Below are 18,118 nucleotides of genomic sequence, written 5' to 3' on the forward strand. Positions count from 1 at the left end.
TTGTTTTTATGGCTACATTAAAATGTGAATCTTAAGCAAAACAAGAACATAAATCTCACTAGAAGATGCTATAGTAAAAATCAAACAGGATTCTGAGTAGAGAGAAGGCTTTATTGAAAGCCATAAAACTTCTTCAGATGCCAGTGGAAAAAAATATGATAATAAAATCAGCTCCAGTTTAATGGCTTGGTAAATGAAGAGAACATTATGTGGAGTCCTGCAGGGTGCTTACAGTCCACCCCATTATCATCTCCTGCCTACAATCACAGAGTACTTTCTCTAAATGCCTCACTTTTTGAACTGTTTACGTTGGGGGCCACTCCTCTCTCCCCACTGACAGAGGTTTTGCTGGCCAGTGCATCCTTTCAAGGAAGTACCACGCTGGTGAGCTAAAACCTGGCGCAGTCAAAGGCTGCAGCCCTTACGTGGCACGTGCCTTACATGGGTGCACAGCCATCATGCCAGGGAGATGCCTCAGGAGAGTACATACGGCAGCCTTAGTCTGTCAGCAAAATGCACGGTAAGGGGGTGGTGTGTACATGGAGGAAAGGCCTGCTAACAGAACAATAATATCCTAAACCAGGACTAAATTCTGCAGACTATATTCAAGAGTTTCTTGTTTTCCCTTAAGGAAAAAAAAGAATCAGCATATAACCATCTGCAGAGCTCTTACCATTAAGTGGGGGAAAACCCCAGCTAAAAATGAAAAATGAAAATAACATGGTGGTTTTTCTTACATACAGTCTGTCAGGGAGCTTCAACTTCAAGTCTTCTAGTCCTGAGCCTTGCTTTGGAGAAAAAGTCCAAGGAAGATTTCAGTCAGGATGTAAATGCATCATTAAGCCCCTACATGTCTGCAAATTCTAAATTAGGAATTTAGAATATCTAAAACCAATGCAGTTGTAGAAAAGCACAATGAAAACATTCCCTGAATTCCTCTTTCTTTATTTCATGGAAATATCTCCCCTACATGCTAGTCAGTTTATCATACAAACACCTTTTATTGGAGATAGTCTAAAATACAAAGGAGTTGCCAGAACTTGGAATGAGTTTAATTTTTTCTGGAAAGAGCTTTTTAAATTTCAATTTCAATTCCAACTGTCCATTTAATATTCCCAATTAAAACAGCAGCTTTAAGCTCTCACGAATTTGTTTTTTTAGAAAACAATTAGATATTTCACATATGTGGTGAAATTAGGCAGGGCAGATGCTGAAAAAGACTTCTATAGAATGAGAGAATGGTGCATGAAAAGGAGGTGAAAGTTTCTAAGCCTAGACCTAGCTGTTCAGGACACAAAAAGAGAACAAAATTAGAACACACCATAATCTGTTCAATTTAAAGCAGTGATTTCCTTTTGGCCTAGACTAGCAATTTCCCCTCCAAAATGTGACCCTCCAAATATGATCACAGAATCATAGAATCATAGAATCATAGAACTATAGAATAGTTTGGGTTGGAAGGGACCTTTAAAGGTCATCTCGTCCAACGCCTCTGCAATGAGCAGGGACATCTTCAGCTAGATGAGCCCCGTCCAACCTGACCCTGTTTCCAGGGATGGGACATCTACCACCTCTCTGTGAAACCTGTTCCAGTGTTTCACCACTCTAATTGTGAAACATTTCGTCCTTATATCTAGTCTAAATCTACCCTCTTTTAGTTTAAAACCATTACCCCTTGTCCTATCACAACAGACCCTACTCGAAAGCCTGTCTCCATCTTTCTTTCAAGCCCCCCCTTTAGGTACTGGTAAGCCGCAATAAGGTCTCCCTGGAGCCTTCTCTTCTCCAGGCTGAACAACCCCAACTCTCTCAGCCTGTCCTCACAGGAGAGGTGCTCCAGCCCTCTGATCATTTCTGTGGCCCTCCTCTTGACCCGCTCCAATAGGTCCGCGTCTTTCCTGTGCTGGGGACCCCAGAGCTGGATGCAGTACTCCAGGTGGGGTCTCATGAGAGCAGAGTAGAGGGGCAGGATCACTTCCCTTGACCTGCTGCCAGGATACAGTTGGTTTCTGGCTTCTGTGGCTGCGAGCACACATTGCCAGGTCATGTACGTTGTTGGTTCATGATGAGGGATGGAGTTTCCCTTCCCATCATTCATGGGGTTTGCAAAAGTTACATTTAACAAAAGGAACTGAAATGCAATTTGCACATCACTGTTCTCAGATTTTGTGCGAGCCCATGTTAGTAGACTATGAAACTGGAGGTTTCCTCCAGGTCTTTTTTATTTAAGTGAGCTGACAGGAGATGTGAAGCATATAGGCATGAATACATTGTTAAAAAAAAAAAAAAAAAAAAAAGGTAGATAAATATAGTCTAGAACCAACTAGGTAGTGCAAGTCAACCCCATTAAAAATCTCAAACATCTTTGTGTGGGTCATGTGCATTTGAGGCACTGATGCAATAAATGAAGTGTTGCCCTTAAGTGCTATCAGCACAATGCCTCTATATTGTGTGATTTCCACATGAAGCAGGTGAATAGCTTTATGCCCACTATTTTCTTGTCTCTGTGCTTACGCTATTTTCTCACAAAGAAATTAATGACGGTCTTTGTTCAGCAGCCCAGAATGAGAGCTAATCTGACAGCTTGTGTCACAGCAACAGTTTGTAATGGAATTATTGCAGAGAGGGACAGGTCTAAAGGGTAAGCTTCAAATATTGCAGGTTGAGAGAATGAGAGAGGGAGGAATATGGATCACTATGCACTGAAGCAATGCGAGAAGCAGGGAGCTAAAAAAATCTTTGAAACAGGAGGAAAGAGCAGAGTCAGGTTCAGTTTTTTAGAGAAGGCTGCATCTCAGCCTGCCAGGGGAGTACTCACAGAAGTAAAAGCTAAGGTTGGGAATACTTTGGACATTAATAGGGCTTGAGTACACTATAATTAAGCAATAAACTGTGAATAAGTCAACTTCCACATTGCAATGGAATTGTACCAATATGTTATCTAGAGATGGACAGCACCATATGACACATGAAACAAACCTGAGATATGTTATTAAAAAGATAAATTTGCCCCAATTTATTTCAAAATAAAAGTAATTCATCAGAAAGACTGAACAAGGTGAAAATCAGAGTATCTTATGGATATAGCTGACATCCCTACTATAAATCAGAAAGAGGACATTTGAACTCAAATTTTCTGTATCTTAAGGTGAACCAAAGTGGCATAACTACAAAACGTACACAAATTTTACACAAATTTTCTGGATGATTTATTCATTCCAGCTGTAGTGGGCAAAGCAATGATTTCAGCTAGAATATAGATACCTAATTTTTTTTTTTTAAATAGCCCTTATTTCCCTTAGTAATCAAGATGAAAAATTGAAAGAACAATTTTGGCACTATTAGAATGTTTTGGTTTGATTTTTCTGGAATTTGGAAGGGGGGGGTGGTTTTTTTTTTTACCTCTGCCTAAACAGTTCACTGTATGTGACCTTTTCCTAGGGGTATGTCAAATTTAATGCTCTGGAAAAATTCCAGGCTTGTTAGTTAGTATGTCTGAATGAATAACTGGTTTGCAAAGTATTACTTTATTTTGGCATCCTGTTCCGTAACAAGAGAAGTGTGTTTCATAAAAAAAAAAAAAAAGGTAGTCTACTTAAAACCATCATGCAGTTTAATTTCAGTCTGTAGCACTCTGTACCACTCAGGATCATATATTTAAATGTCAGCCTGAGACAATGCTAGATTTCTATTTGTTAAGCACCAGAATTTGTGTTCCAAAACACAGATATTAAAGCCTCAGAGCACTGGCAGTTCAGAATAATTGTAATGAAAAAAGCAGTGCAGGTGAGGCTGGGAAGGGAGGGCATTTGTTAAATCCTCTACACCTCCTATCTAATTTAATATATTACATATATATTTATTTATTCAAGAAGAAGAATGAAATCAATGGAAGAGGATGGAGAAGAATGACAAACTGTGAACATGCACAGTTTATTCACCGTTCGGTGAACTGATATTCCTCAGGCATAAGCTGATCACCATGGATGCTGAAGAGATCAAAATTCATCCCAAGTAACCCTTCTTCTGTGTGTAGTGCCATAAATTAGGCAGGAATATTTTCAGTGGGGATTGACTGAAACACCAGGACTTGGCCACTGCTACAGCCAAGAATGGAGGTAAGATTGAACTGTGGCTCGATCTGATATGACTATTCCTATACGAAATCAGCAGTGAGAGCACTCGTCAGGTAACGAGACAGCACTGATGAGCAGCATGTTGTCAAAGTCCTTGGCAACGTATAGGCAGGAAGGAAACTTGCACACAGTGAGACTATAGGCTGTAGGACATGAGAAGGAATGAATTGAGGAAAGGGAGGCTTCCAAATTGCCAAGCACTCCTTCAAATATATCATCTTCGGCTCTGCGCCACCAGGGAACTGTTTCTGATTTCTATTGGAACTGATATTCAGTTGTGACTGGCAACATGGAAATTTTTGGCTGGAGTATCTTTAATCGACGATTTACTTCATACTGCTCTCTTTTTAACATTTCTGCTTGTTGTGCCACCACTATGGATATATTAGATAATGACGTTTTATTCTAAATTTCAGTAATCTTTAAAGTTAATCAGAAATATTGTAAATATTTCTCTTCTTTTGTAGTTGCCTGGAAAGAATATAAGAGAAAGTTGGCTTTGTAACTTTTTAGTGAAATATTTTTGTCTGAAAACTTTAATTTATTAAAACACACTTTTCACCAGTACACGAGTTTTAATGAATCCTTCAATAAAGGCCTTTCAGCTCCAGTCTGGGATTTGGACTCTGAGAGACAGAAAGAGCCAGTGTGATTCTCTAAATTATTTCTTACATAATTCAGAATTCTCACATCAGTAGTGAATGCCCTAATCAATCCATTACTGGCTGCTCTGGAAAATGCACTTTCTCCTTATGATTAAACCATCAATTTTTCTTTTTTTTTTTTTTTTTTCTTTTTTTTTGTGACCGTAGAGTGGTGTCGTAGTTTTACTCCAGCCAGTAACTGAGCACCGTGCAGCTGCTTGCTCACCCCTCCTCCTGCAATGAGATGGGGAGAAGAATGGAAAAAAAACCCTCATTGGTTGAGATAAAGATAACAATGGAACAAAATAATAATAGTAATAACAATAACAATAATAACAACAATAATATGAGTGATGCACAAATGCAATTGCTCACCACATGCAGAAGGGAAAAAAACCCACTTCAATGCCCAGTCTCTTTCTAAGCAGTGAATCTGCCTCCCGGCTAGATTCCCCAGTCATATACGGAGCATGACGTTCTATGGTAGGGAATGTCCCTTTGGCCAGTCTGGGTCAGCTGTCCTGGCTGTGCTCTCCCACCTTCTTGTGCATATGGCAGGGCGTGAGAAGCTGAGAAGCCCTTGACTTAGTGTAGACACTACAACTACCTAGCAACAACTAAAAATATCAGTGTGTTATCGTTATTCTCATATTAAATCCAAACCACAGCAGTATACCAGCTACTAGAAAGAAAATTGACTCTACCTCAGCTGAAACCAGCCAAGTGGGAAAACCCTCAAGATCTCCATCTCACAGGAAGAGAGACACAATGTTTCATGGATCTACTCTATCAATACTTTTGCTAAGTAGAAAATTTGAGGGCCTTGGGGGAGAGGCAGGGAGGACAACGAGACAGAAGTCACTGTCTATTTATGATGGTGTTACGTTGTGTTTTACGCCAGGAAAATTCCAAAAATAAGAAGTTCCTTTGACCACTAAGTGCTAAAGGACTGTATGTATAATCCTCATGAATTTTAGGTTGTGGTTATGCTCATGTTTCAGTTATTAGTTCATAAAATATGGGGCTTATAGACCAAAATTTTTCCTCTGCCACACCAGATACAAATGAAAATTTTATCATCATTGTAACAGGATTAACTATTACAAAAAACAAAACACATTAAGACCAAAGAAATACTTATAAAACCAGTGAAAGAACACATTTCTGCTGGTTCATGATCAAGCATACAGACATTCCTGTGAGCTTTGTAACATACAACCTATCCTTGAACAACAGGAGTCTTTAGATTCCAGTATGGATGTTGTCTTGCTGGAGAAGCGTGCACACACATAATTCAGTGTGCTAGGAGAGGTTCCATAGTTTTTCTCTCTGTGGAAGATTCACTTAGAGGGAACCAGAAGGATCCATACTTTAATGTCTTCAGTAGGCATTTCTGCATGCCATTGCCATAAACAGCTGAGCACTTTGCAATAGTTCATTAAGTTCATAAGGTGAGGTGTAACTGAGCAACTGCGAATACTCAAAGGAGACTGCGTTTCAGCTGCAAACTCTTCAAAATGCCTCCCCCAACATTATCTTACTCTTTGGTTTCTGCCAGGCCATTTAAACAAGTTAATGTCAGCCAGGCCCTTGCCCGCTTTGGTTATATTAGTGTGGTTACACATACCAAAGCAAGGGAGAGCCATTTTCATCACTTGTTGCTGGAATCCAGATGAATGTCATTTAGCTGTTTCCGTACAAGTATCAAAACCAACTAGAAAGTGACTGGTAATCACTTATAATTCTCTTTTTTCTTCTTCAGCAGTACAGGTATTGTTTGAAGAAGAGTAGACACTGGAAAAAGGCTTTCCTTTAGAACTACACATGGACATCTAGACTGAACTAGAAGGGCCTTACATTGGATTTTAAACAAAATAATTAAATAATGATCAGAAGGTGAACAAATTTTGGTAAGCAAGAACCTGGAGCAGATAAATCCCAACAATTTCAGAGGAAAAGGATCTGCAGATCTGCATCCCATTATCCATTTCCTGAGCAATGCAGACCCTAAAAAGATCTGCCCTTTAGAAATTAGGGATGGTAAAACTTCAATGATTAAGCTTAGTTAAGACACAGAAATTCATATAGCTTTCTTACTACCTCTAATTCCATTTTAAGAGACTAGTCTATATTGAAAAAATTAGTGATATTTCAATATTTAAATGAAAACAGACGTTGAAGACAATGTCAAATTCTGCTCTATTTTCTTTGTCCTGCATATCAATGAATGACATGATAATGACCATAATCATACAGAAATGCAGGTATAAAATTGTTTTAAGAGGTGCCAATGAACACTTCATCTGTATAATTACTCTAGGATAAATTAGGTATTTCTTTAACACTTATGAGAGACCTTAAGTCTAAGGCACATAGGATTTTGAAGATATATTTCTTTGTCTGTCATATGGATTTTTAATACTAGATTGAATTAGCCTTTAATGAAAATATTCAGTGAGATATTTCTTTCATGACATCCAAGGAAGGATAGCTTCTCAAACTGCACTTTAACAATGAGGGGCAAAATATGATGTAACCTCTGGAAGCCAGTAGTAATTGTCTTTAACTGTCTGGTGTTTACTCTGATGTTAAATGTGATAAATACGACAGAAATCTGATTAAGCTGGTTTAGGCAGAAAACAGTAATTACTGAGAAACGAGACAAAGAGAAGCATAAGAATCAGAGGCAGAGTAGAAATTTCACTTGAGGACAACATGGACCTCTCCACCAAGATCTTATTAATTTAAAGTAATAATTTAAAAGTCTAGATAAAACAAGCAAGCAAACAAACAAATACAGCAAGAATATTAAGAATGAAGGGCATGAATCAGAAACTAGCTTGTGTAGACTAAGTGCTAGCTTCCTAAGAGACAACCAGAAAGTAAGAGAAAAATTACACTAACATGATGTCCTGTATTTCATGGTATAATAAAGCTTACAACTGAGCTACCTGTAAGGTAGAGAGACTTTTAACAGAAGCTGCAGTCTCTGCTTTCAGACTCTTTGACCACAAGGAAAATTAGGTACACAACCCATGCTTTCAAGTGACATGTTAGCATGTTAGCAGAACAGTGGTTAGCAGAATTATGAAGTTTTGGGAAACCAGTTCTGACATCCAGTGTGTTTTCAGCACCTTTATTTTGGTTAGCCGTATAGGTGAGCAGGGTTATTTAGCTTTTTTTGGAATTGATATTTTAAGTTCTGTGTCCAGAACTTCAGAAAATTTCAAATCAGACATATTGGAATGAATCTTTCTTCCTGCTTGTTCTTTGCTCTTAGTGACACAATCCAAACGCCTGTCATGTTTCGAAAAGAAAATATGTACCACAGGGAAGCACTGCTTCCAAAGAATACTCACAAGCCAGCGAGAGCCAGCTCAAGCAAAAACATACTAAGGGGATGTAATCAGTTTTTTGTGTGTTCAAACTTACTTTAAAGCACACTATTCCATACGTAAATATTGAATAATACTCAGTCTGGCTGGAAATAAATTTTGTGCCAAAATCTGACATCCAGAGAGACCGTTTCTTCATATTGGAAGAGTATGAAACTATACAAAAAGGAGACAAAAAGTCCATTGCATATCAACACCAAAAATTGATACCCAGGACCTTTTTGGCTAAGTTACAAAACATGATTCCAGTTTGAAAATATCAGAACATTTCTTCTGGATAATTGAAAAACCTGTATTTCAGTCATTTTCATATAATTAATTTCAAGAGTGCGTTTTGATAGATGTGTTCCTCTTTTTTCCATTAAAGGATTTCCAAGCAGGTTTCCTGTACGGCAGTCAGTACAGCTACAACATTGCCCTGCATTCCCTACACCTGTCTTAGGTTTGTAGGGTTTTTCTGGGCAGATTTCATGACTAAGGTCAGCATGGGAAAATCACAGTTGGATGAAAGGAATGTTGTTCAGTTCCCTTTCTTTTGTTAAGAGCAATATTTGGATTCTGTTGCTAGAAGAGAATATAGTTAGATCTTGCTCTAAAGAGCCCGCTTATTTCTTGATTTTAGCCAATATACTTATGAATGTGAAAGACTCACACCTAATGCCAATTGATACATACTTATAGCTGATAAGCTTGTACTAGTATCTCATCAGAAATGGGTACTTGAACTGATGAGAATTTAGGTATAACTTCTAATTGCATTTTTTTCTTGTATTTGAACTAGTAGGGTTCTGGTATTATGCACTTAGAGGACAGAGGCTGCTGACATGATACATAAAATTTGTTTATGTTGAGGAGGATCCTTGAAGAGGATGATGAAGAATACAGATTAGATATATACATGATCTGCAGGTTTTTTTCATTCCTGTGTGTTTACATTGTTTTGTGCTTGCTTGTGGCTTCATGGTGCTTATGGCAAGCCTGTGACTGGCGGCTCAGCCACACCAAGCTCAGGCAGAGCAAAAGCCTGTGCACATTATTGGCAGTCAGTCCTTAGAAGGAAACATGAAGGCTATTCTGTTTGATATTATGATATGGGAATAGCATAAAATGCAATTAATATTGCTATCAGTATATCTTCTTGTGTAAAAAGACTAATAGAAAACTCTCATTATTGAACAGTCCTTTAAATGACTAAGAAGAAAACTACTCTCTGGGAAATACTTATAAAATTAAGTATCTCAAATCACATTATTTTGATTAAAAACAGATCAGCAGTTATAGATTCCAGAGTTCATTTACATTTAGTAGAGCCAGTAGTAATGCTCCTATTGTGTTTATCACATTAGTCCAACTATTTCACTGTGATTACCTTTCATCACTAGTGCCTGCAGAGCACCAATTAGAATACCTCCATACTAGCTTATTCCAGCACAAACACCACATCACATGTTGTGTGTTGGCAGGTTCCTTATAGGATACTGAGTGACTTAAAAGAGAATTCTTAGGAGTATGGAGGGCATTAGAACTTTTTAAATGTGGTATGGAAAAGCTTATAGTCATCTCTACTTAGACAAGGAGCAGCAACACAAATTAGCGACTAATACATAGGGAATCCTGCCTTTAGGAATGTGACTCAGTCTGAATATTCTGGTGGTCAGAAAATACCTGGAACACAGGGAATGAAACAGAAATTGACAACAATTTATGCTGCAAAAGCCAATGCAAGGATGAGTCAGTACACCACTGGCCGCTAATTACTCAGTATCTCGGTTGCCCTGAGCTGAAGCCCAACCTGAGCCCCCTGAGTACTCCAAGGGTCTAAAGAGACCACTTGGTCTGTTGGAAAGAGCTTCACTCCACTGAGATTTCCTGACACATCAGGTCCCACACATTTAGTTAAGGACACAGTTAACTAGTCTTTACACGAACTAAGTCACCACTGTCCTTTAGTTAAAAACAATGCCCAGAATATACAGAATATATTCAAAAAAGCTAAAAGTACCAAAAAAAAATCTACATTCTCAGATTCCTACCTAAGTCTTTCTTTCCACACTATTAAGCTGCCAAAGTTTTTGCTTGCAGGCATTTGCAGAGTCCTTGAAACAATTTTGGGAGTCTTCATTCCTTGATGCATATCTCAGGGCAACGGTTCTTCCACCTGCTTCTTCAAAAGGCTCCATTTCACTATTTAGATTTGAAAAATTATGCTAAAATTATTTTCTGGATTTAATATTTAAATAAGGAGTTTTTCAACTTATATAAATTTCATATTGTATAGTACATCTTAATATTTATAATTTTTATAGAATCCAGTTGGAACAAGTTTTTTAATCTTGTGGTTTTTTGTTATTGTCTTACATTACAGCAACAAACAGAATAGAATTATAACTGACATGTTTGACACGTAGGGATTATTCAACACTTGAATTGTACGTTGTATTTCTTCAATTTAATAGTTCATATAAAAACTCTGAGCACTGAAAATTCACTGGAATACTACCTGTTTTCTGACAAATACCTTGCTAAAAAACATGAAAAGGAAACAGACTCTATCCAAAGTGCAAGGAGTCCAGTGAAAGGAGTCTTGCTCTTTCTTGCTCATATACCTTCAGAATATGTGGTGCTGTCTTATGCAGCTCTGTATGAAGCCTCAAGATACACAATGTGTGGTGTGGAAGTTACCATTGAACTTAGAGTATTCTCCACTGGATATTTATAGATAATTTTCTTGTCTAGGCGATTATTAATTTCTAGGCCAGGAATTATTCAGAAAACCCCAGGGCTGACACACTAGTCAGGATAAGGAAACATAACAGTGTTCTCATTCCTCACTTCCCTTCAAAAGAATATTTTGAAGATAGGGAAACATGTTTATGGTGAATGACTTACTTCGCTTAAAAAAAAAAAAAAAAAAAAAAAAAGGTTAGAAAGGTGACCCAGAGTAGATGAACAAGAAATTTGGGCAAAGATTAGAACTCATAATAAAATTCTTTAATCAAGCAGAACCACTTCATGGCTAAAATCCAATCATTGGCAATGAAACTAGAAAAAGGCAGGTTGGAAAGAAGGTGGCATTTTGTTTTAATGGTGACTGTGTACTGACACGGTTCAGTTCAGGTCGTGCCTATTTCCAGGAGCTGAATTTGATTGTATTTCCAAGAGATATTCACTAGCTCAAACCAGAAGTTTCAGAGGTTTATTTCAGGAATTAAACAGCATGATTTTATGGCTGAAAGACTGGCTATTTATACAAAATGGTGCTTTCTTGCTTCAAAATTCTGACTCGTTTCCCTAGAAGTTGGATGGATGCTGTCTCTATCCCATTCCATAGGTAAAGTTTCATTATATTGGTTAAAGAAAACCTAAACCAGTCCTTGAAATATCTTTGTTTAGTGCCCATAGAGTACCACAAAGCAAATTTGGAAGTAATTTAGTTGTCACCTTTTTTTCTGAACCTGCATCCCCCTGTATTCCAGTATCCCTGCCACTAATCTCAAAACCTTTTCTAATCATAAAGTTCATCACTGCATTCAGTACAAACTGAATAAGTTTGGTTTTGAAGGCTTGCTTTATAGCTGACAAGGGAACAACTCCAGATGTTTTTAAGATGATAAGGTGTTTTATCTTTGGAGTAAGTTTGGTTAAGGATCCAAGAGGAACTGTTAAAGGCATGTAGATGATCAGCTCATCAAGTAGAGAAAGGATAATAAACTGCAGTTAATCTCATTTGCTATTTTAATATGCTTCAAATTACATCAAGACATCTGACAATTATTTGTTGCCTCAGATCTAAAGTAATTTTAAGATGAAAGCTACCTGGAGTGGTGAGAGAGACTTCTTATCTGCTGTGTGCAAATTTTTAGCAAACTTGGGCCATGATTTTGCATAAACCTGAATATGAGTTATAAATAACCTTTGCTGAATTTATGAATTTGAATGAAAACCATTTAGAACCCATTGGAGTCTAATGATTTCAACTTCAAACCAGAAAAAGCGTATCAGTAGAGACAAAATTCCTTTAAAACTCACTGGGATTGAGATACCACTCCTTATATTAATCTCTGTCTTTAGATTCCTGCTATGATACTATTTATTGAGTGACCGTTACCTACTTTGTGACGCAGGGGTGATTCTCATGCCAGTGGTAGTAGTAGTTCCTTCCCATGAGAGAACCTGCTGTAACAGCACTATTGGGGTTGCTGGTGCCAGGCCATGAGACAAACAGTATGGGAATAAGAGCGGAGAACAATAAAGGAAAAATATTTCCATGGAGATTCTGGAAAACACTGCTACAGCAGCCTGGCTGAAAGGTTGCAGAGCTGCAAATAGCAAGCCCTTACTATTATTAATGCTAAAAAACCAGAGTAACCAAGATACTGTGGAATGCAAGACAACAGCATTTCGTGTATTAGGATGGAGTTTTCAGATGTATACCAGCAATGTGCTTATTTTGAGCTGTCCTACTTCCCTCATGGAGGCCTACTGTCCTCTCAGAATCACAGATTCACAGAATGGCAGGGGTTGGAAGGGACTTCTTGGAGATCATCTAGTCCAACCCCCCTGCTAAAGCAAGATCACCTAGACCAGGTTGCACAGGATCGCATCCAGGCAGGTTTTGAATATCTCCAGAGAAGGAGACTCCACAACCTCTCTGGGCAGCCTGTTCCAGTGCCCTGTCACCCTCAGAGTAAAGAGTTTTTTCCTCATATTCAGATGGAACTTCCTGCATTCCAGTTTGTGCCCGTTGCCCCTTGTCCTGTCTCTGGCCACCACTGAAGAGAGTCTGGCCCCATCCTCTTGACATCCACCCTTTAGATATTTACAAGCGTTGATGAGATCCCCTCTCAGTCTTCACTTCTCCAGGCTAAACAGACCCAGCTCTCTCAGCCTTTCCTCATAAGGGAGATACTCCAGTCCCCTAATCATCCTTGTAGCCCTACAATGGACTCTCTCCAGTAGTTCCCTGTCTTTCTTGACATGGGGAGCCCAGAACTGGACACAATATTCCAGATGTGGCCTCACCAGGGTTTAGTCCTACAGAGAAACTAATAACACTTGGGTCCATGGAAGACAGGATAGAGGCTTTGCACACCAATTGTCAAGTGTATAGGCACATCTGTTCCAGTCCAGAAGAGGGCAAATTTTTGCATAAATCACCATCAACTACATCCAAAAGACCATGTGATACAGTGTTGAAGAAGAGAGATTCACAGCGCCTGTTCAATACGCATTATAAGTATAATGATAGGTTTCCCCAAAACCAAATAGTTCAGATTTTCCTCAGTCTGTGAAAATGTCCCTGAGGCAAGTATATGGTTTTTATTTTTCAGCTCAGAATGAGATGACTCAAGGCAGCAGCTGCTTCTGTTTTTCTTATCTTCACTTACACCTTATCTTACACTATACACCTTCAAGTTGCTTTCGGAATGAACGTGCTCCGCTCAGACCTTTTTATTTTATTACCCTCGGGATAGTTTTGCAGCATAGACTAAGAACAGACTCTCTTGCTTGTAATTTAGTCTTTCATTTGCATTTCCGTTAATTAGTGAGAGGGAAAGAAGTTCATAGAAAAGAGCCAGCTCTAAAAAAGTTAATTGTGTTTGTGCAGAGTAGTAGTGCATCAAATCAGTGAGCAACGTGTCTACACTAGTCTTCTCCTAAATGTCTAAATGGTGCGGAGGCCAAGAGGACACCAGTGAATCAGATCCACTGTACCTGAGACACACTGTCTGAACTCTGTGCAAGGACATGCTGGTTATAGGACAAAACTATGATCTGTGGACCACCAACAGCTTAGTCAAAAGAGGAGCAAGAACTCTAACTACACGGTGCACATACAGCAAATCTGCCTTTTCCAGAAAGCCTAAATCTTGCCTGCACGGCAGCTGCCTGTGCAGTACAGTTATTTCTGCATTTGCTGTCTTCTCAATTTGTCTTTGATAGAAAATATAGAAACTATAGCCAGCCTCTTGCTTTCTCCTCTGCATTCACATCTGGGCTGAGTAGCAGCTTTTTCCCAAAAGACAGCAGGGACTGCAGTTCTTACTGGTCATTGCACAAATGAGTACAAGGAGGGAGTGAGAGGTCCCCTGCCTTGCCAGCTGTATACATCTATGTGAGGCCAGGCATAGGAGGAAGCGTGAGATAAAGGAATGAAGAGCTATCTACAGAAGCTGGAAAGAACTGAGGAGGAGCTTGGACCTTCTAGCTTGTCCTGAAGTTACTGCAATAAGAATTCATTTGCATGTGTTAAAAAAAAAATCACAAATTATCAAAGAGAATGGCATGTGTTTTCCCAGAGCTGCATGTGGCAGGTTATCTGTCCTCCCTACACACTCTGTGAGTACTTGTACCCCCGTCAGGTAAAACAAGGTCATAAAAACAAGTGACTGATGCTCCCAGAGTGATAAGCTAGATCACCCATTTTAGTGTATGTATTGTTTCTTTAGTAGGTATCATCTGCCCCATATACCTGTACCACAACTTCGACCTCAGGTTTGCTGAAGCAGGTTCACGCTGCCGGTTTTTAAACACAGGTATTTATTCTATCACAGTGCATACCCAGAAACCGATAAGAAAATTTTAACTTTTATAAAGCTCTGACTAGTTAATGCTAGATCCCACCACCACATGACATAGAAAACACTGGACCGAAAAAAGCCTCAGAGGCTGAATTGATTAAATGGCTAAATTGAGAGCCAAGGACACTATATATTTGAGTACACTCAGATGTTACTCTTAAGAAGTAGTGAAGACCCTGTAGCACTTACTACCATGATAATAAAAAAGAATAAAAGGGTGACTGAAACCCCACTTGTCTTTCCAAGTCAGTTGATCTTGGTGGTTATGGACACCTCAAAGACAACTTCTGCTCAGAAAAGCATTACAAGCCTGAACTTAGATTTTGTATGCAAGTCATGTGGTGGCTATGGGCAGTGCTGCCATGCCTAAATAATTTATGCCGTCTTCATTTTCAAAGACCTTGTGCAGTAGAAACACACCATCCAGATGAGAGCTCCTCCAGGGAAACCAGGTTGGGAGGTCTTGCAGCCACACTTCCATTCTCCTTAGTTCATACCCTTATCTCTTCAGCAGCAGCTTGCAGGGAATTGCAACCTCTGACCCAGAGAGCCTATTACTGATGCTCGGACTTTAATGCCTGGAGAATGCCAACAGTGAAATAACAGGCTGCGTGTGGAACAGGCACAAGGTGAATAGTGCTCTAGAGCTGGTTTTGCTCCCATATCACAGCCACACTAAAGCTCTGCAGAGTTGTCACAAGTGCCTGCAGAGATTGTTTGGTTTTTTCCTCATTCATAACATGAGGCCATTTATTTGTAGATTTCAGCTATTTACAAAATAGGAGCGTAATTGGTTTTATTTCTAGATTTGATAGGATTATATATAGACACCTCTGGCAATTATGTAACATAACTTAATTTTTTGATTTGTCCTGTCTTTCTAAGTAAGCATACTTGACATACTTGCACTGTCTGTTCAACCTACCATTCAGCTATTAGTTTCCTCATATTATATTTTTTCTCTATTCACTGCTTTCAGCCAAATTTGCCAGAGTGTAACTGAGCACAGGAGAAAGACTCAAACTGTGTCCTGTAGTGGGAAGCAGAATTAAGGTTTTCCATCCCGAGGCAGCAGTCTGACAGCATATGCATAGATTAAAGGCACCCACAGCATGTGCTGCCACTCTCTCAGGCAGAGGTAGGGGATGTAGGAGTCTTCGGAAAACACAAAAGGGATTGAATACATCGTTATGGTGTTTTTAAGGAATGCAGCACACAGATCTGCAGGAAATCAACCTTCATTAGCTCGGCGGATTGTGGAAGAACTTGCTACTCCACACTTCATTGTGGCTTAACCCTACGTGTGAAAGACTAAGCCACTCCTCTCCTCACCTGGCCAAGAGGGGTGAGTTTTCACCTAGAACTCTCTCCCTCCACTTTGTGGTGTAGTTAGCCACTGTTGCCAGCACCTTACTGTTTTAGGAAAGTGTTCAGAGAGCACAGCAAATGCATTCACCACTTTTCCAATAATTGCTGACATACAGGGCATTAATAATTGGCTTGAAGGAGCTGATGGCCTGAGGCACAGCTCCAGTAATCAATAATCCTTGGAACACCCTGTGCCAAGGTTATTTCTGCCCAGAGAAATGAAATAGGGGTCCGGGAGATAATTTATTTAGCTTATTTATAAAGACATTTATTTAGAGGTATGTAAGCACAAAGCAATAAAAACTAAAATTATAATGTTAAAACCAAAGATAGTAAGATACAACATTTAAAAATAAAAGCAAATCTTGCAAAAAAGTACAGCCAGTTGCTGTCAGCTAATGTACTCCAAATAAAGAATGGATAGAACAACCAAGAGCAGATAAACATGCAATGGAAGAACCCTAACTATTATGAGTAAAATTTCTCTGCTCCTGAAGCAACTCACTGTATACACTAAAATCAGCCAGCAACAGACACTCATGAAGCCCATTTTGGAAGTAATTTCACACCTGAAGGTTTGGAGCTCAGAAAGATGTTTGTCAGGCAAAGTAGACGAATATCAGGTACTCTTTGTTAACCTCTGAAATCACAGCAGATCCAACTCAGCCTAATCCAAAGCAGGACAGGTACTAGATACAAAATGTTGAAATATTATGAGTTACTCACTTGGCACTATTTGCTTGTTATGGTGTTGCAGGATACTTGGAGAGCTGCAGATACTTCAATGTAATACTAATACATCCTTCCCAGTGTTGTGTGTTTATAAAGGAAAGTGAGTCAGCATATTTAGAACTGGGAGGTATTATTTATTTCCTGACCATCTAAGAGTTCAGAAAATTTCACATGTTATATATATAGGTTGGACTTGATGATCTTAAATGTCTTTTCCAACCTAAATGATTCTATGATTCTGTGATACAGGAGATAAGCTAATTAAAGTCTGATGTTGATACTTGCCACCATAGACATCAGCAATACCACAGCCAGGTGCTTTCTTGTTCTGTTTGATCTTTCAGTTTCTTCTGCACTGCCTTTGAAAGGTATTTCAAACCTGGAGGACCATTTTAAGGGTGCTGGAGACTTTGCATATTATGCATCCATGCACAGTGCTATGCACGTGCATATCACCATACAGTTGTGCCGGCTGGAGTGTCCAGAATCAGATCTATGGTGTTTTGGCTACAGGACCCTTTTCAAACAGAGTGTGGGGGCTGGAACTGCAGACCCTGAGAAAAAAGCATCTGTTTGTGTTACTGACTAGACATTGTCCCACCAGAGCTGGCCACCAAGCGGGATGTGGTGTTGCAGGGATCCATTTGCAGTTCTCCTCAGAGGTTAAAAGATTTTAATTTCTCTTGGGTGAATTCACAAAGTGCATCCCACAACGGTTCTGTCTCCCTGCATAAGCTATGTTCCTTTGAGAAATTATTGGAGATTTCTCACCTTGTTTTCTACTGTTCTATCATTTTACTCGTCATCTTGATCATGAACTCTGTATATTCTTTCATGGTCTGGAGGGTTTAATGGAAGAGCCACAGGAATTAGTTCATGCTGCTGTGATTCTAGCAATATATTACCAAGGTATACACTCTCCGCAGGTCCCAGGCCCTGTATCACAACCGCCCTCTAACCTGTGCTTTTCCAGTTCTAGCCGGCACAAAAGCAACACTGCAGATAGACAGCCACCCTAGCTCAAAAGGATGTAGTAGTGATTAAATTGCAGTTCAGTGCCGAAAAGTGACAGTGTAAAAGTGCCACTGTAGGCTTCTGTATTTATCATGCCACTTTGACTCCAGATGTACTCGGTTTGCAGCTAAAAGATTATCTTTCTTAACCTGCCTCTTTGCCAAGCCAATGTGAAACAGAGTCAGGACAAGATCCTTTCTTCATTCCCTGCACTACTATGAGCAATAAAGGGTATAACTGGCCAAAAT

The sequence above is a fragment of the Balearica regulorum genome, chromosome 5, assembly GCF_011004875.1.
Source record: "Balearica regulorum gibbericeps isolate bBalReg1 chromosome 5, bBalReg1.pri, whole genome shotgun sequence".
Classification (NCBI taxonomy): domain Eukaryota; kingdom Metazoa; phylum Chordata; class Aves; order Gruiformes; family Gruidae; genus Balearica; species Balearica regulorum.